Source organism: Tachypleus tridentatus, chromosome 11 (genome assembly GCF_004210375.1).
Source record: "Tachypleus tridentatus isolate NWPU-2018 chromosome 11, ASM421037v1, whole genome shotgun sequence".
Classification (NCBI taxonomy): domain Eukaryota; kingdom Metazoa; phylum Arthropoda; class Merostomata; order Xiphosura; family Limulidae; genus Tachypleus; species Tachypleus tridentatus.
Window position 1 is genome coordinate 94,896,698 of NC_134835.1, and position 15,100 is coordinate 94,911,797.

General features: G+C 36.5%; 1 protein-coding gene across 5 annotated transcripts in view; it reads right to left on the minus strand.

The window, feature by feature from the left end:
• P58IPK (dnaJ homolog subfamily C member P58IPK) overlaps positions 1–15,100 on the minus strand; it is a 49,891-nt gene that overhangs the window by 19,287 nt on the left and 15,504 nt on the right. The gene's annotated exons all lie outside the window — the stretch shown is intronic.

Below are 15,100 nucleotides of genomic sequence, written 5' to 3' on the forward strand. Positions count from 1 at the left end.
AATAACAGCATGAATCATTTTTTCCTCTGAAATTAAAGCTGTTTGATCATCTAATGTCTGTTGACTTATTTTTCAAAACAATTTTATATCAATACCTGACTAATTATAAAAACTCATTCAAAATCCAATAATTACAAAGCCTATTTGTAAATTATCCAATAGAAACGTGTTGAATAAATTAAATGCTTATTATCTGTCCCTACAACCTTCTACCATTTAAATCGTAATAATGATTAATTATGAAACAAAATATAAAACATTTCGAGTATCATATTATTGAACAATACAGTTCTTCAATTTGGCATACCCATCATTTAATGTAGAAGTGAAGAATGAACAACTTCATACAAGTGTTTATTATACATACATTTATGTATACAAGTTTGAATTCGGATACCTTGGAACAAAGCTTCTTGCTAGCCACAGATATCGACATTTAACTGTCAATTAGTTTAAAGGTAAAGATAAAAAATAATTATACTGATACAATGAAGAATATTATATTAAAAGAATACATGTAAAAGCTACATGACAATCTAAGCTACAGTCCATTTGTCTAAAGTATGTGGTTGCTCAAATTTTGTTTTTAAAAGCAAAGTGAAGAGGTAGTAATCATTGTTTCCAGTTTCACTATTTCAGATAGAAAACAAAACTGCTAGGATTAACAGCCCCTGATCACATGCATTCACAGAAGGGAGTACTTGATAACATCTCAGCTTGATGAAGGTACTGGCTAAGCACACTCTGGGAGGCAACATCTAGTGGGAGCAAAAAAACAGAATAAAGATGAGAAAGGAATAAGTAAATAAATATGCTCATCTACTGCAAGCACAGGGTCAAATGAAAAATAGCCATTAATAAAAGTCTTTATGCTACCGAAGACAAGATGGCTAGATGGTGGAGACAGTGAGAAAAAATGAGTATGTAGTAGTCCACATACCAGCCCGGAAAATCTTCTCAAATAGTTTACGGGAATATATCAGAAAACAAAGCAAGTGAGAGAAGACACAACTATCCACATCCAAGGAAGAATAAAAGATCCAGGTGAGTTGGAGGATCCATTTGGAAATTGAGGAAGGAAAAAGGACTAGGAGATGAGGGGTCCCAAGAAATGAAAATATAATATTAGGTAACCCTACAATAAGAAGTAAGGGAGAGATAAAAACAGTTCTGACTGGACACATGAATTTATCCAGAACAAAACCTCCATAAATAAGGGAAATAATAGAAGGTGAATAGGAGAGAATCTTCTTGAGAATCTAATGTCTGAAGAAAGAAAAAACGTTCATGGTAGAAAAGAATGTATGAGCAGTGGATATTGAACTGAATGAGTGAATACAGCAGAAGGCAAAACAATAATGAGCAGTTTTCAGAAGAAGAAAAGAAATTTAAAAGAATCACTGAAGTGAGAGCAGCAAGAGGTACAAAAATGGTCAATAATGAGAGCATGAAGAATATCATTCAATTCTCAATCAGGCAGTTAAGTAGGAATAAAGGACTTGTGCAGTAAGGAGGTGTGGCAAGAGTAGTTAGAGCAAGAGAGAGAGAAAGAAAACAATATATAAAAGAAAAAGATCGAAGGTAGTGGACAGAGCATCATGAGATCCCCATGACAGTAGAAACAATTCAGCCAAATAGCCAAATAAAGAAAAAGGTAAGATAATGGAAGTCGAGTCAGTCAGTGAGGGGCCCTGAAAAGATCATCATTTTTGGTTTATGTGTTTTTGAATTTCACACAAAGCTACTCGAGGGCTATCTGTACTAGCCGTCTCTAATTTAGCAGTGTAAGACCAGAGGGAAGGCAGCTAGTCATCACCACCCACCGCCAACTCTTGGGCTACTCCTTTACCAACAAATAGTGGGATTGACCGTCACATTATAACGCTCCCACGGCTGAAAGGGCGAGCATGTTTGGCACAACAGGGATGCAAACCCGCAACCCTCAAATTACAAGTTGTACGCCTTAACACACTAGGCCATGCTAAGCCATCATTTTGCGTAATACAATAGTATTCTGCACTATGTGTCCAAACGCAGAGCAAGAACACAAGTATGATGGCATTGATGATGACAGATGTAGAGAAGGAAATGAGGCCCATCTTGACTGAGGGTATAGAATCTAGAGTTGATGAATGAGGAACAACAAAACACAATGGAAACAGTTTGGAATAGAGTGATGAGGCAAATGCATCTAATAAAGGGATACAAAGTTAAAAATGAAGTTCTTGGAAACCTATGGGTTAAAGGTCTATTCCATGAGTGGGAAGCAGTCCATTGTGAGTGAGTCTGCAACAGTATGCAGAGCATTCAGGGCATGCAAGTCAATCAAGCTCACCAAATAGATTGGGCCCAAAAGAGATCTAACAACTGAAAACAACTGTTTCTGAAACAGGTGCTCTGTTGGAGGTTTATGAGAGACATTGCTATGGAACTGAGTGTTCCATAACCATAAGATCCATCATGAAGGGGAGTATGCCCATAAGACTGCAAGCATTACAAGGATACTGGTGTGGAAAGACTTCTTCAAAGGTCCAAGAACTGAAATTAGAGTTGTGCAGAGATTCTACCCACTTGGTGAAAGATGAGTGGAGTTCAAGCAGTTTAGATACTAAACAAGATCCTCTAAGAGACAGGTAGAATGGAGGGCAGTGGATCTCTGGGTGTGTTTTATTAGTCACATGGGCTCAATGGAAGTGATGCATACAAGTGTGGGCAATGGAATGAAAGGTTCCAGAGAATCTAACAAACAAATGGAGAAGGAAGGGAGTGGGACTTGTCACTACACCTCATAACAGGAGAGAGTTGAAAATATCTAATGGTTAATATGACACTGAATCAAGAAGGAGCTAGAAATGTGGATGAGCTAAATGAGTGGCTCCAGGAAGAATAAGTACAGTTTGATCCATGAATTCCGCTCAGGAAAGAGAGAGGAGAAGCCTGACAACTATGCAGAAGCTGAAAAAGATTTCTTGATGAGTATGGGAATAAAATCAAGGCAAGAAAGAAGGGGATAAAAAATAGGAAGATAGGGTACCCCTATCCAAGAGGTTCCAACAATATAGAACCAAGTGAGGAGTGAAGTTTCAAAGGAAGTTGAAAGTGTGATGGAGAAAGAAAGAAATGGAGTCTAGATGTAACCCAACAGTTCATTAGAGGAACATTGGAGTGCCCCATCAAGTGAAAGAGAGAGGGAAAGTAATAAAGGAGGGTAATAAGGAAAGTATAAAGTCCAGAGATCTACTTACAAGATAGTGATACAGCTGACAAAGAATGCATCCCCTAAATTACACATTTTAATCTATAGTCTGGATGTCCACAGAAGAGAAGGGAAAGAGATTTTAAGTAACTAACAGGAATATTTTAGGCATGGAGGACATGATATAATATTGTGAAAACAAATCTGTTTTAGAAAAGATGAAACATAAATGGAAATGTCAGGATAGGATAAAAAAAACAATCTAAAAATCACATGAAAGGGTTCTGTAAAAGAGAACAGGAAGCACTACAATGGTGTGAAGAAAATGGTACATACTCGAGTAAAAAGTTCTTATTAAACCTGAAGAGGATGAAATCCATTCTTTAGAGGTACCCTAGAAAAAGGAATGGAGATACTGTGAACAAGGCCAGGAAGTATAAAAAAAAGTTTCATTTCTTCCAAATCAACTTCAGATTCAAAATTATGTGAAGATAATAATGTGGCATAGATGGAAGAAGAGTCCTGATAGCAACATGTATCACACATTGGACAAAGGCTGTTAATTATATCAACAGGCAAAGAACTTCCTGAACTGTTGGTAACTGAGTGATAATCATATTCACTTTAGCAGTAAAACAAATGTTAAATTATAAATTCATACTGTAAGGCTGGAAATAAGGTGGTTGGTTGATTCAGTATTTTTTGGCACAAAGCAGCCAGGCTATCTACACCACACATCTAGTAAAAAGTTAAAAGTAAATTTAGTAAAATTCATAAAAGGAAATTAAGGTAAAACAAAAGAAAGTTTCAAAAAACACATAAATAGAATAAAACCAATGTTTGCATCTAGTCTGCAACATTAAGAGAAAATCTACAGTAATTCAAGGTGTAAACGACTTTCTGTAGCATAACTGTAATCATCATAACTCACCAGGAAGACTGAGAGGTACATATAAAAACCACCGTTAATCACCTGAAGTTGGTCTTTCCAGTCCTGGTTCTGAGTTACTTGACATTATGGCCATTTTCAAAAAGGAAAGTAATAAAAAGGTTTTAAAAGATGTGGAGAAAAATTATAATAATAACTCACCAGGAAGACTAATGGATAGTTCAAACAGCAGTATTAGTCATCTGAAGTTGGCCTTTCCAGTCCTGGTTTCAAGTTATTTAATGTTATGGCCAGTTTCTAATTTCAAATCGAATTAGATGAAGTGTGATTTTTAAAAGGGAGCAACATTAAAAAGGTGTAAAGTATAAATTAAAAAACTTAAATGGCATTAAAAAGATTAATGGCCTTAAAAAACTAAAACCATAACCCAGGTGGACAGTGTCACCATCACCAATAACACTATCTAATGTTATGTACAAACCCAAGAACACAACATGTTCTAGAAATGGTGCTGTCATTGAGAGTTGTAATAACGACAAGAAAGTAAAATGTGGCTTATTGTGATCTGAGTGTTATGCAAACTACACACTGGTGCAACAGTTCCAGATAAAAGAAAAGCATGACCAATGCATAGTCCAGATAGAACAACTTCCTCTTTCCATACCTCACGGAAGCAAGACGGCCAAAGTCCAATATATGGTTTTATTTGGAAAAGCATGTTTTTGCGTTGCTCACTCCAAGTCAACTGCCAGCTGGCATGGAGCCGAGCCTTGAATACAGGACCATAGTCCATGTACGGGACAGGCACAGTGGTGATAGTGCCAAAGCAGATAGACTTAGCTGCGGTATCGGCAAACTTGTTCCTGCAAATACCAACATGGCCTGGTATCTAGAAAAACTGGATAGAAGTAAATATTAAAGAGAAATGGACCAGAAATATCAGCAAGAACATGGTGTGAAGCAACTCCAGGGCCAGTAGAGAATTAAGCGAGTCAGTATAAATAGGGCCGTTTGAATACTGGTTAGCTTCTATGTGATCCAGGGCAAGAGAAATGGCATAAAGTTCTGCAGTGACCACAGAAGCTGTAGAGGGGATTCTGTGCACAACCACTGAATCACAACAAACCATAGCAGAGCCCACACAGTAACCTGATTTCAAACCATCTGCATAAATAGGAAGGGAAGGATAGTTTGTAAGATGTTCAGCAAATAGCAGACAGTATTTCCAATCAGGAGTGTTTATGTTTCTCAGATGATTTAAAGATAGATCACAAATGAAGACTGTGAGAAGCCATGGTGGAATTGGCTGACCAGTGGATACAGCAATGTTATCCAAGAACAGACCCAATTCATCCAACTGAGCCTGGATACGAAGGCCAAAAGGAGCAATGCAGACTGTCTGTTCTGAAAAAGTATGGCCCACCAAGGAATGAAAACACAACCCCAGATGGGATGCTTTGGTAAGGAATGAAGTTTCAAAGCATATAACAAAGACAGTTGCAAATGGCAGAGGTGCAAAGAAGGTTCATAAGACTATATATAAGCTCTGAACTGGGGAAGTATGGAAAGTCCCAGTGCAGAGCTGAACATCTTGATGATCAAAAGGGTCTAGCATCTTAAAGGCTGATGGTCTGGCAGAGCCATAGAGCAGTGATCCATAATCGAGTTTCGATCGAATAAGATCATGATATAATATTAGCATAGAACGTCGATCTGCTCCCCAAGTGGTGGAAGAGAGGACACAGAGGATGTTCAGTGCTCTTGTACATTTGACCCATAGCTGCTTGATGTGTGGTATAAAGGTCAGCTTATGGTCAAAGATAAGGCCCAAGAACTTTGTCTAAGAGACCACAGGCAGCACAACTTCAGCAATACAAAGTTCAGGATCAAGGTAAATACCCCGTTGGTGACAAAAGTGCATGTAAATGGTTTTAGAGAGAGAGAGAGAAGTTAAACCTGTTTGCTGTTGTCCACTTCAATAAACAATTGAGGGCAGTCTGTAGCTGCTGCTCAAAAAACCTCATGTTCAACAACTGACATGAGATGTGAAAGTCGTCCACATACACCCCGTTTGCAACAGTGAGGAGTTATTTAGTGATGACATTAATTTTTATACTGAAAAGTGTGACACTCAGAACACAGTCCCGAGGGACTCCAAGTTCCAGTAGAAAAGAACGAGAAAGTGTCGAACCCACAGAACTTGGAATCTCCTGTCCATTAAAAATTTAATAAAAATGGGCAAATGGCTACGTAACCCACATACCTGGAGGTCTCGCGAAATGCCACACCTTCCTGCTGTATCATAAGCCTTCTCAATGTCAAAGAATATTGATACAGGATGTTGTCATTTGAGAAAGGCTTCTCTGATTGACGTTTCAAATCGAATGATGTGGTCCATGGTGGAGCACTGTTGTCTGAACCCTCACTGGTTGAGCGAGAGGAGGTTGTTTGATTCAAGGAACCAAACAAAATGAGCATTAACCATCCTCTTTAAAGTCTAACAGAAACAGCTCGTCAAAGCAATTGGAAGGTAGTTTAAAGGAACCTTAGGATCCTTCCCAGGCTTAGAAAAAGGTGGGACAACAGGCATCAGGAAAAACGTTCTCCTGCCAGACCTGGTTAAAAACAATCAAAAAAATAGCAAGAGAAGCAGGAGATAGATGGCACAGCAAGTCATAGTGTATATCATCAGGTCCAACCGATATACTGCCAGACCAATGAAGGGCCAGTTTGAGTTCCACCAGTATAAATGAACAATTAAAGTCATACAAACAATCAGCTTCAAAGGAAAGAAGTAATTGCTCTACCCAAGTCTTGATGGCTAAGAAGTGGAGGAAGGAGCAGAAGTGCTAGATACCTGGCAAAGCTTTCACCTAGAATATCAATGATGCTAAAACACTGGCTAAAATTGGCTACCAAAAAAATTTATTGGCTAATAGCCTGGCTACAGAAAAATTTAGTCCAGGGTAAGCCCTGCTTCTATTTATGACCACATCTTTTTTCTTTACTGTCCTTATTCGAGGGAGATCTATCGACCTCCATGGATCCGGCCCTGGGTCGATTGGGCAGGTCTTGGCTGTGGGAAGTGGATTCCAGTGACTGAAGATGTGAACGAATGATTGTTTTGCATCTTGGGGTGGAAGAAAAAGATGTAGCCGAGGAAATGCTTGTACCTGGAACCAAAGGATGTGGATCTTGGGGTTTGTTGGAATGTATGTAAGGGACAGAGATAGGTGTTGAAGTTGATTCATCAACTTTTTTTAACCATGGAGAGCAAAAATCTTTTCATTTGTTTGGAGAATGATTCTTTTGGAAGCCCAGAGAGATCTGTCTGCACTCTCACTGTAGTTGTGGAAGGAAGTGCAGCAGCATACGTCCGAAATGAGGTGGTGGACAGCAAATTTCGAGCCTCAGGATAAGTAATGTTATGAATTGTTTTCAAATGCTGCACCTCTTGACCAAACCATTGACACTGGAAACACAAAGAGGGTTTGGAATGTATGGCCGTACTCTGCGATTACGATAACCTGCCTTGATGGTGGCAGGCGGATGTAGTGACGTAAATGTGAGAATGAGGACATTGGTCGGTACCATAATTCCGTGTTTGCGAGTAGATATACGCCTCACTGCAGAAACTCCTTGGGTGGAGAAACCACCTAGAATCTCTAACTCTGGGATGTTCTTAAAATCCCTCACTCCTCCTGATGAATTCAAAGTAGCATGAGGTGTAACCTCAATATGTATATCCCCAATTGCCTTTGAATGCCAGAGCAGTTTGCTGTGTTGTTTCCACCAATATGTCACCAGATCAAAGCTTCTTTACTGACTTTGGAGAGCCAGCAAGTCCCTCTAGTCCCTTCTGAATGAAAAAAGGGAGACATTTGCCCTAAAGGTTTGTCTGAAAGTAATGCAATATAAGAAAATGAGATACAACAGGTGGTACAGATGGTGAGGACTGCTGCTCAGAATCTTCAAGATGTGCTCGTTTACCTATAGTCTGTTTTATCACTATTTTATTAAGATTTTTAATTCAAGTATCCATAGTAAAGATAGAAAAATTTCAGTGCCCACTAACCCCACCCACCATGTAGCCCTATGAGGGGACGCACTACAATGTCAAACAAGGACACTGCAGCAATGTCAGGGTTTCGTGAGCACTATATCCAAACACCAGCATCAGATACAATGTCTATAACACATGTTGAGAATATCCAACACTGGTACTTGGTTGACACTAGCCTGAGTGGACCAGCCGATTGACCCAAGGTGGGCCACCCTGAGGCTCCCGTCTACACAAATTCAAGGCCAAAGTGGTGTGTTAGGGTTGGACCCCTCAACCACCCATTCACGGGTTGCTATACAGAGCAAACGTGGGTGGATGTTTAGATTCCAGAGGAGGTAAACTGAAAGAACAGAACCTTCCCCTGGGAGGTCCCCTCACCACGTACAGATATCCACACCGAGGGGGGCTGGAAACAAAGCTGCTGAAGTAAAATACTTCAATAAGTATCAGCAAAAACAAACATGCCTTTGCCACAGAAAAGACTGAAAATTTTGACAAGGAATTGTAGAGGGAACATTGATACAAGGAGGTGTGTCAAACTCCTATCGGTGGAAGGTTTTGATGTATGATACATCCATCATACAGTAGCAAAAATTCACATATTTCACGTGAAATTGAATTGGGTGTTTTCACAAGGCTGGTGATATGCAAATTTATCAGGCAGATTAGAAGCAATTTCCAGAGACAAATAGCTTTCTGAGTACAGAGGTGAATAACTGTACTGAAACTATTACTTTGCATATTTAGTTCATGTTTATTCAGTTAAGCAGTACTTTAAATATTATTTTTTGTAAATCAAATTTTTAACTAGTTTTTATTTTAGAAATGATAATGGAAATGCAGTAATTACTTATGTTTTTAATATTTATAAATAAGGTAATTAAAATTTTAAATTTCATACCTACAGTTTATTACTGTAACTTTTTAATGGACTAAATAAAAAAAAGGTTTAGACCTGTTGGAATTTTTTAAGGACTGGTTTATTTATATTTCTTAATCAGACCCAACAATAGTATCTAACAAAGTTGATGCTATAAAAAGAATCAACTGACTACGCTAACATGTCTCACTTGAAATTTTGTAAAGTGAATTGAACTATAAACAATCACAACTTACCATAACTTACTTCATCAATGTGTAAAATATGTATAATACAATGCAATGTAGTAGAAAAATATTTTGAATATGTAACTAATACAAGAAACCATCCAAGGATAAGTAACTTAGACAGTTTTAATTAATAGAAAGAATCAGACTTGAAAAAAAAATTAAGTTGACATAAAAAGAAATACTGATGATCTAAAGCTTGTCTTTACAGTAACATAAGAAATCAATGTATTGAAACTGAAAGTTATATTAAAATACATGTACATGTATTCATAATTAAAAAATTTAATCCTATTTACATTTAGACAAAACCACTACAATGATAAGCTAGTCAAAAGTATAAGTAAATACTTTTATAAGTATAAAATTCAAATTTCAGCTTATTCTGTGAAAAACAGCTGTTGTCTTTTGTTACCATAAATTACTCAACAAGCAGTTATCTAAGTTGTTCATAAATAATAAAGGATTAAAACAGCAAAAGCAAGGTTTAAAATTATCCCAAGAATCCTCAAATTGAAATTTATTGACTAAAATAGTTAATGTATTCTTCTAAAGTATATCAACAATGTAAGTACAACAGACTGTTATGTCATCAAGAATGAATCCTCTTGTACAGAGTAGAAATGCAGCAAAACGGAGTGAACATTAACAATAAACTTAGAAGCATTTTGAATGTTATTTACTCTGCTAAAGGAAGCAACCCATTTCCTGTCACAAGAAATTTTCCATGCCATTACATAATCTCTAGCAGCTGCCACTTGAACAATACAGGCAATATCAATGTAGAAGAGGATGTTTTCATGAATATGAAAATTCAAATCAAAAGTGATTTGTGAGGCAAGCAGAAGATTTTAGTTTATTCATATATAAGAATGCAAAAAAACAAGATTAACTTTGAAAAAAGTGCAATATGTGACAGATCAATTTATGAAGCTTATAAACAAGTGTTAGTACAAATAATACTTCATTTCCAACTGTGTATATGAACGTGAATTGCTGTAACCATTGTATCATGAAAAAAATCTGCTATAGTATTTAACACAAATGTTAAAGCTATCAGAAAACACAGGACTAACATGAAACATACCTTGACAACTGCAACATTAATTCTGATTTTTATTTGTTTATGCAAATTTTTTATATAAGGATATAGACTTAAAAAAACCAACTAAATATCACTAACATGATTAGAGGATTTCTTTAATCATCTAGAAAGTCATGTTACACTTGAGTTTGTCAGAAATATGTAAACTTGTATCAGCAATATGCAACTCCAAGTGTGACTTCAATTAACACTTGAATATTTTAACACAGACTCGCATCAAGCAGGAATGAGGTGATCTTATCTTACACGAGTGGCAGCTTTGTTTAGTTGACAACTACTTGCTTTAGTTTCTATAGTAAAAAAATGGTTCCAATGATGTTTAACAACATTGAGATGACAGGAGATGTTACTTTTTACACTTGTTTAAAAATGTTTATTAGGATGCAAGTAGGCTTTTGATAACTGTTTGGTTTAGCACAAGGATACACAAGTTTTATCAACAAAGATGAAGATAACTGACAAAACAAAATATTTTATTTGCATTGTTTGAACATCAAAATACACTTATTCAAACCTTTAAAAATCTAAAAAGTGTTACAAAGATATTTATTAACTAAAACTATTATTAATCACCTGTTAGCATAGTTATAAAGTAAAGTGGAAAATGGAAAGATAAAACAAAAGTTATAGATATCTTGCAAAACAGTTGAGTTTTAAGTATGTAAACTTGAATTACTTTAGACCTAAAGGGTTTGTAAACCAATAGGGATGTTTTTAGCTATAAGTAAAACTTTCTCTAATATAAAGTTCAAGGTCTAAAGATTCTGTAGTAATGACAAAGAAATCACTAGATGAAATAGTGTGACTTGTGTTTAAGCATGTGAATGAATGGGCAAAAGGCTGCATTTAAGTAGTGGTTGGTTGGTTCTGTTAGATACTCCTAAATTTTCAGACTATTTCTCAAGTAGTGTTGTGTTTTCCAATGTGTGTGTGTGATCTTACAAGTCACTACACAAAACTTTTACACAAACCATGAACATGAAAGTTTAAGTAGTTAATCTTTGTACTAAAATAATATTTTAATGCATAGGCTAGGTTTGTATAGTCTGAGCTGAATTTAAGGGTAGAAGTTATTTTACTAAAAAGAAGAGTTGTTAAATTTATAAGGACTAGAACCTATAAAATGAATGGAGATAAGGAGAAAGTATGCTCACTCAGTGGTGTTTGGAATTTGTCGTTTCAGAAGATCTACATAATCTTCATTAGAAAATCAATCTGAGCCATTATTTCAGTGCCTTCATCTTCATTATTAGACATTGTTTTCCCAATCATGAATCTATTGTACAAGTTCTACAAAAATGTGGATCCCGAACTGTAGTCATAGTGATATGTTCCGAGCTACTGGAATCATAAGGGGAAAGTAACAACAACTAGGTAGACAAACCTTTTCCTCCACCTGAAGAAGTTTAACTGTCCTTTCATATAACTTAGAAGTAAACCTTCATGTATGAACTACAAGATCCATGTATAAAGAAAGAAAATAAAACTAGAAATTTGATCCTAAACCTTTCTGCCATCAAGTGATGTGCAGGCTCAATAAATAACTGGAAAATCCAAAACATCACATCTTTGAAGAAACAAAAGAAAAATAAATTAAATGCAGCTTATCCCAATGTGGCTTCCTTTTCATTTTTCATAGGCCATTTAAAAACTGTGTTGACTACCATTGATTGAAACGGCATTTTGTGAGGTACAGTTCTTTTGTTACAGTGTAGCAACATTGGGCCAGCTGTTGCATCCACCCTAGGTAATTGAGTCCTGGACACCAAAAAGGAGTCCATAAACTTAACATTGTCCAACAGTGAGGTTAATATTCCAACAGACTAAAAGAAGGTACAGGGAAAAGTGAATCTAAAGTCTCCCCAAAATGTTAAGAATCTCCCTCAAATGCAGCATCAAAACCATCACAGACCCAAACATGTCTCCATGTCACTAAGAATAAGATCACTGACAGTCTCACTCAACTGTTATGTGATGCTAAACATTAGAGGCAGGAAAGGAAACAAATTTCCTCCAAGCCAGACATAACAATCTGGGAATTCATAGCATAAACTGTTTTGCCAATTGGAAAAAGTGTGTGTGTGTGTGTACATATTATAACCATAAATTTGCAAGCCAAAACAAAACATTAAAATTAAACAATATATGCTGCATTTCTTTTGAAAATAAAGATCCTAGGGCACAAGTTACAACACAGGATTATAAAATGTATCCTAGGTTTTGGAGGCAACTGAAGAAGTGGGACCCACACTGCAGTGGGGATACACCATCTATCAGTTTTAATTTTCAATTTGCTTGTCTCACATGAGAAGATTAAAAAATAGGAGACTGAGATGTTGGTACTTAAGCCTACAACATCCCACATCTATCACCCTTCACTACCTGCAGACAGTTATGGGAAGGTGATTGCTCTTCCATGTTAAAATAAGAATAAGATAAATATAAAAAGATGAAAAAAATAAAATAAAAAATAATAAGAAAAATAAGGTACTACCATTTGGGGGCAAGTAAGATGAAACTTACCTCTTGAAGTTAGCATTCTTGCACCCAGTATTGTATAGTCACTAATTTCCATGACACTGAAACATACAAGTATACTAAGTTTACTGTGACTGTCGTGCTTCTATATGCAGCTCAAGGTGTACATCTGCATAAAGTAATGCCAAGTTCTTAAATGACCATATTTATTTTTAGCTAAAAACCTAGAATACATTTTATAATCACACACAGTAGCTCGTACCCTAGGATCTTTTATTTAGAAAAGTACAGTGTATTTTGTTTTGGCTTAAAATTTATGGTTATAATATAATGAATAAGAGGTTGGGATTTGCTGTTTTTAATGCAGTCCTTCCTCATGATTTTATTTACTTACTTAATTTCTTTAAATTAATTATTTAATTTCACTTATATTATATATTCACTATTATTATTATTATTGTTTTTATGAAAATCAATCAGCTAATATGATACTGTTCAGAGTATCTTCAAATGATCATAACACTGGGAAACCCATTAGTGATGATTTGTTGGGAAAAGTGATGATGTTATTTGAATGAGCTACTTATATACAGTGCCAGGACAGACAGTGCATGGATGTAGGTGGAGGGCAATTCAGTAGGGTATTAAAGGCTGGAGCAAGTGAGAAGAAAAATCAGATCAATGGGCAAAAGATGAAATCCTGGTGGTTGAGTAAAAGCTATAAGCATCAGCAGAAACAAGTATGTTTTGGATTACATACATACATTAAGATGATAAATAAAAAACTTCAAGTCTGATAACTATACTTTGTCTTAGATTAATTATATGCATGCATTAATTCATTAAGACAATAAGAATATGAACTTTATTGATTTAGTTAAAAACACGTCATCTGTGAACTGAAAAGATTCATATTTTGCTTATTTTACCTCAAAACATAATCTCCATAAATATTTCAAAATTATCTACCTTTTTAAGGTAACCAAATCCAAAACGTACAAATATGAAAAGCTACAAAGCTATATGTTGTTCAGGCATGGACTTGATTTATAACTACAATTATGTTTTCCCATCTTCACTCAGTTGATTGAAAAAAAGAAAACAATACATGTGAGTGAGGAAATAAAGTCTGTACTTGCATAAATTTCTGAAACATTTTAACATATATGTATTGCTAAAAAAAACAAAGGAACAAGTATATATTTCAGTACATTTTTTGTTATAACTAAATTTATGTACCAGAAACATATCCATCCATCTACAAGTGCATTTTTTAAGCTTGCGAGTGAAGTTTGAAGCAACTCAAATGAAACTCACCTCACTCAAGGAGTATAGAACAAGAAACCCTATGTAAGGCCGTTATGTGAAACTATATATTCCTCATTAATTCTCAAAACAAACGCCAACATGGATCTTTTGCAGCTCATTTTGTCAGTGTGCACCTTCATCTTGTGTACCCAAGACGTCAGGTGCCATCTGACAGAGAACTAGGTGGCCAGGGCAGTCCAGATGCTGGAGGATGGCCAGACCCAAAGTAGGGTGGCATAGCATGTTCGTGTGTCACCAAGTGTCATCCATCGGCTTTGACAATGCTACCAGAGACGAACTCTTATGGCAGGAGACCTGGTCAAAACCATCATTGCTGCACAACAGCCAGAGAGGACCACTACATCATAGCTACTGTTCTGCAAGACAGGTTAGCTACTGCTTGGTCACTGCAAAATTACCTTCAACATTCCACTGGAACCTGTGTGTTGACCCAAACAGTTTGCAATCATCTGGACAAAGGATGCCTTAAGGCCAGATGACTTGCATTACACCATGCAACCAGGTTGAAGTTTGCTTGTCAGCACCTGGACTGGGAATTTTGTCAATGGGCCACCGTGCTGTGGACATATGAGAGCAGGTTCACTGTGTCTCATGATGATGGATGTGCAAGAGCGTTGACACGCCGAGAAGAGTGATTTTCTGCCTGTAACATTGTGCAAGTTGATGCTTATGGAGGAGGTTCTGTAATGGTATGGGAAGGAATATGCTTTGGTGGCTGCACAGACTTACTCATACTCAACAGGGGTGGTCTGAACACACAACAATATAGCAACAAAATTCTGGACCCTATTGTGAGGCCTTTTGCCAGTGCTGTCAGTGATGGGTTCATTCTCATGCAGGTTAATGTGTGAGCCAACGTCGGCAGACTGTGTACGGACTTCCTTGACGAGAAAGGAATAGAAACTTTTGAGTGGCCTACCAGATCTCCAGATT